The sequence below is a fragment of the Cebidichthys violaceus genome, unplaced genomic scaffold, assembly GCF_023349555.1.
Source record: "Cebidichthys violaceus isolate CVI_PGR_0920_01 unplaced genomic scaffold, fCebVio1.0.p SCAF_7, whole genome shotgun sequence".
NCBI classification, from domain to species: domain Eukaryota; kingdom Metazoa; phylum Chordata; class Actinopteri; order Perciformes; family Stichaeidae; genus Cebidichthys; species Cebidichthys violaceus.
Genome location: NW_027176927.1, coordinates 1,709,506 through 1,715,516, shown reverse-complemented (window position 1 = coordinate 1,715,516; position 6,011 = coordinate 1,709,506).

Below are 6,011 nucleotides of genomic sequence, written 5' to 3'. Positions count from 1 at the left end.
TCTCTCTCTCTCTCTCTCTCTCTCTCTCTCTCTCTCTCTCTCTCTCTCTCTCTCTCTCTCTCTCTCTCTCTGAAAGCCTGGGGGGGAGGGGCTTGGCACGTTGGCCATTGTGCCCAATGTTGGAAAAACTGTCACAAGCTTTCGTTCATCTGTGGCTTTTATTACAGAGTAATGTTGCATCGCTGTGCTAATGCTTCCTGTCTTAGACTCAGACAGTCCTCAGCTCAAGCGCTCAGCTGTTCCCTTTCAAGTGCTCTGTACTCTACACACTAGACTTTATTTAGGTTAATTCAATTCAGTTCCAGGGCTTGGGGCTTGGAGACGGGTGTGACACGCTGTCATAAACACACACTACCCCAGATTCGCTATCGCAGACACACACGTAGAGAAAAGGCCCTCTCTCGATCACTTAATGTAACCAGTGGGACACGCGCGCGACGCACACATTTTTGATTGAATGAATGATGAATGCATACGCTGGATGCTCCAAACAACACTGCGAAGGTTACAAACCAGCGGGGAGCAATTCCCATTTCCCTACTCAATTCCCATCTTCACAGCTCGATTGGCACCTCGCATTCTAAAACCGGTATCACCCCGCCTTCACTTCCAGACGCTGCACAACACGATAACCAGGCCGACACATTCAGTCCTTATTTCCTCTCACACGCTGCGTCACAGGACAAATCACAGACGTGTTAACTTACGCACACATACGCAAACACACTCATCGACGCGGTGATGGAGGTTCGTCTGAGTTCATTGTGACAATGATCTAAGCAAAGATCCAGGAGACAAACACACACACACATATCTATCTATCTATCTATCTATCTATCTATCTATATATATCTAGCATTCACTCTTCCTGCTTCCTGCTCAGCGTGCAGTCAAAGCTTTGACCATGGCACAGACTAAGAAAAACTGTTATGGATATCAACAGCTTGTGTAGAACAAATAATCAGGACCAGGATCTGTATTTGAGAGATGGGAGACCAGCTCTGTCCTGACACAAAAGTTGGCATTCATCCTCATTTTTTTTTTTTTCTCCGCATTGCAAGATGTATCAATATTTGCTTGAGAGCAAAACTACTTTTGTTTTGGCATCTATAGAAAAATCTAAAGCAGACCACAATGCGTACAACGCAAGGTCTCAGGAAAAATGCGGACTGAATATAAACTGGCTGCAGATTATATTAAGATTGATAACAATACGTTTAAACAATCATAAAAACATGCACATATATGGGATTTATGATCGCTGTGGCTCCACTCTTGAAATTCTCTTGAGAAACAAAGAGACTCGCAAAATACTTATTGCCCCCAAAATGTATGCGCAAAAGTGCAAAACAATAAATCACTCGGGTGTCTTACAGTTAAACAAGACTAAAAGCTAGCAGCACTGCCAGACTGTACTTGCAAATGCCAAAGCATGTTTTCTACTATTTTGACAGCATCATCTGACACTTTCTTTAGGTACAGATGAAATTATGACTATATGATGCATTCCCTGCATACTGTGTTCAATCTCCATGCTTTCCAGCCCAAACTTCAGGAGTGCAGGACTTTGTCTGAAGAGTATCGCACATTGGAAATTCTGTTGTTCAAAATTGGCCACAGCAATCAAATCAAATCCAATACTATAACGGTTATTGCTTCGACAGATAAATTAATCTAAAGTGTGCATCTGCGGCGCCTCATTAATAGGACAGTGGGAGTGTTGGGTGTAAACATCATCTGGCTGAATGACAGCATGCGTCGCAAACCCTTTTGATGTAATCCACATGATTTATCCCTTTTCAGGAAATAATTTCAAGTGTTGCCGTCCGAACACAGAGGACATGATCAAACGGAACAATAATGAGTCCAGAGTGCATCCAACAGGCTGTTGCATGGCCAAAACAGAATCGTCAGACATTACTGCCATCACTCCCAATTCCTGGGCCACTTTTGGCTTTATTGATCCCTATCTCAAATTCTGCTTTTTTGTCTCTGCTCCCTCCTGGGGCTCAGCATGCAGGCTGATGAACTGCACCCACCAGGAGGATTCAGGAGTCTCGCCCATTGACACTCTAGAAACGAGGCTGTGCTTGCCAACAGGGAAGCTTAAACCACCGACTACCCTGCAGACTCTAAATGCGGAAACACAAACACAATGTGAATTCCAAAAGAAAGCTTTTTGTCTTCAATGCTTTGGTACCCTACTTTACTAAAACAAAAATGGATTTGTTTAGGAGAGAGACAAATCCCGAGCCTATATGAAAACCACAAGTGAGCAGAGTATGAATAGAGAAATGATAAATAACCGTGTAAGAACAGTATTGCTGGTGAATACTGCAGTGGCCCCCTGGCGTTGGGGAGAACTCAGGCATATTAAATCTCCCAGCTCACTGTTGTCTACAGCAGATACAGTCCGCCATGGCTACCCGTATCTTTTGTCCTTGCTATGACCTGCTGTTTTGGCACACAAAAGGAAGCCCCGTCTCCATACCATACATGCGCACACACATGGACACACACTCGTATTCTGTCCAAATGACCCCCTGCAGCCTTTGTCTGCACACAACATTGAGCCTCGGGGCTAGATTTGTCTGGCATTTTTAAGAGAATAAAATTTTATGGACATGCCTGAGGGATTACACACAGGAAAATACTGTGCTAGTAGACCATTACTTTACCGGTACTGGAGGTGTTTCGTCAATCAGTTCAGCTGTTTTACTGCAAAAGCAGAAATCTGTTTTACTCATCTGTGGATAACACTTTATCTACTGCTGGACCCTAGGTAACCATTCATAAAACTCTCTTCACTTGAGGTTCAGTGTTTTAGTCTCTGTGCTCCCCTGCATTGTGTTTTTGGTAGCAGTGGAAGGCGGCTTGCTCAGTACCCATGAGACATCCATTACGTGATTTGTATTCTCTTGACTTTTACATGTGCCTGTTTGTAATTGCACTTGCTACTGGCAGACACTTATGAGTATAGCTCTATTGAGCTGTACAACTTTAGCCTGCGTAGTCCTTGCAAGGCGGTCTTTGTACTGTTCATCTATTTTGCATTGCCCTTGACGATCGAATACACACAGAGAGGAGGCGAAGCTACTTCTGAAAGCATGATTGGCGTCAAGACGGATAACAGCGGAGGCTATAATGACACCCGTAACAATAATCCGTTTTAACGGAGACTGCCGTGGTTTTGAAATTGAAAAGAGAAGGAGAGAGGCACAGCACAAGGTTGGAAGGGGGAGGTGGAAATAGATAGCCAGGGTGAGGTGAGGTCCTGAAAACAAACGGCAAATCGAGAACGAGGCAAAGCCGTAGTAGAATACGGAACTACAGGATGTTGCGTAGCAGCAACAGCAAGAGGGGATACAGTTGTAGCAGCAGAGGTGCGAGGTGATAATAGCAGTATTGGTGTTAGTAGTCGCAGAGAGACGGGGGGAGCAATGAAGTGGCATCAATATTAAGAGGGGAGGAAAGTGCGAGGACACAGTCAGTAACGCTGGGGCATAGTGCAAAGCAAAGGAAAGACACACCCGCATAATTAACACAGGCATGCTGCAGCCAATTAAATATTTACAGAGGCACTTCCCTCCGACACCTTGATGATGAACAGAGGCAGCCCAAGGATTATCAGATGCTGGGAGCCTTAGGCAGGAGACAAGGGGTTGGGGGTGTGGGATTAAACATTAACCGGCACAGATATCCCTTTCTCTTCCTCGTCTGATCCCATTAACTCTGGACGGCCCAAATCCAACCTCATGTCCACCTCTCTGGAGCCTCATCTTCCTGCACTCCCCCTCCTCTCCACTTCTCATTCAGCCCCTATACTCTGCTGATGAAAATCCCCGACTCCCCTCCTGGCTCCTTCCACCCTCAGCACCACCTGTCAGGGACAGAGCAACGGGAGAGCGAAGAGTGAGAAACCACCGGGGCGCCACGCTCTCAAAACCAGCACAACAAGATGGATATACAGGTCGCCTGCTTTCCACATCTGCTGGTGAAGCAAAATGGATGTCAGCAGAATCCCACTTGACAGGAAATCTAAGAAATGTCGGAGAAGTCACGGTGAATGAATTGTTTTGAATCTGTTTGGTAAAGTCATTTTTCCACCCTCTCAGACCACGGATGGGGTTTTTTTTCTTCTGTTGGAGGAATGTGGTGGAATGAAGAAAAAGGAGTGTTTACGTGATCCGTGGCTCTGGTGAGCTCTGAGTACTGACGCGCCAAGAGGATCGATCGCACATTTTGCTGCTCGTCACTCAAGGTCATACATATATCTAGCTGCTCTTATTTGCCCCCATTTAGCAACCATTCTGACACACATACAACTGCTAACACAGCTTGATCTCAGAAGCGTGTCAAACCCATCAGCATTTACAGAAAAGCATCACCCTCGGGTGTCTGACTAGGCCTATACCAAAGATGTGACATCTGCCCCCTTTTTTTTTTTTTTTATTGTAGACATGCTGAATCCACAATTCTGCCTCTGGTCGCTCTGCCCGTCCCTCCTTCCCAACCAGCATCTCCTCCACTCCCTCCCTCCCACTCGCTAATCCCTCTTCACACATCAATCAATAGAGCACTGCAGAGAGCACGGAGCCATACAGTACTCAATGCAGCAGTTGTACAACTTCAATGGGCAGCCACAGATCTTTACCATTGAATCAAGCGTGGCTGGGGAGAAAAGCCGAGCGTGCTAAAACCAGGGACGAGCCCCACTCCGCTTTCTTTTACCCCCCATTTTCCTTGGGCGGACGCCTAAACCTCTTAGCACTCTTGAAATCAATACAGTAGTTAAACTGTTACTTCCTTTTCCAGTGAGTACATACACACGCCGGCCTTACACAAAGCCCTGTAGACCCCCTTAAATACACCCTGTGCACTGGTAGTTTGACAGATTTGTGGCGAAGTGCTGTCACTGTTTTAAAAGAGAACCTTTAAATACTGAGTCACCCCCAAGTAGCTCTTCATCTAGCATCCTCGGACAATAACACACATTTTAGGCATCAAAAAGGAACGGAAAGTAACTCAACAGCAGCATGGGGCCTTCACTTCAATGATGCTGAGTAAATCTGAGTTCACATATTGATGTCATAGCATGTTATAGCAAAAGCAGTGTACGAAATATGGAGGGTCGCCCTTGAATGACACTTCTGTTAAAGCCTCAACAACACATTGTTGGGTGGTCTCTGCATTCAAAATATTACTCTGTCCAGTTTAATTATTCACAAATGTGAATACAGACTAATATTACTGTGGTGTTTCCGCTTTCTTCCATGGGTGGCGCTGTTGCAAATGACCCGCAATGCAAGTGTTTTGTCGTTTGGAAGACCTAACCTCATATTACCAGAAAATGAAATGAACCTGCTTCAACATCATGATTACACAAAAGAAGATGGACGATTAGCTGCGGCTGAATTGTGACAGACTGAATGAGGTATAAACTTGTACAGCGTGTGTTGGGTTAGAGAGAGACGCGAGCCTGCTGTGTGGATTCTGTTGCAGGGTATAGATATTGGGTAGTTGCGAGTGACCTTACTGTAAATGATATTAGCCTTGTTGATGTGTGTTTGAAAGCGTGTAGCGTCTAGTTGATTGTCTTGACTTGCATCCATGAAATCTTGTAGGCATATATTGCTTATTGAGTCTGTGTAAGAGTTCAGTAATAGTGGAGCTCTAGGTAAGGGGGGCAGCATGATTGACATTGGTAACATACAGTTAAGGTACAGCGGATGGAAAGGCTGAAGTATTAGTGTCTCATTGTCAGTTTAACGTTCACATTCATGTCTATTGTACTGGATATTATGTATTATATTAAAGTTACTCTTGAGGGTTCTTAAAAGAAATTGTTACATACAAGATTATGTTTATATGTAGTGTCTCCTCCCAAATGCATTTTGTATATCCTTGAGGTCTAACAAATGTGATGATTTAATTACCATCCACAGGGAACTTTTGCAAAGATGTTTTGAAACTTGCATTGTTTACATATGTGTCTGAATGCCGGCAATTTT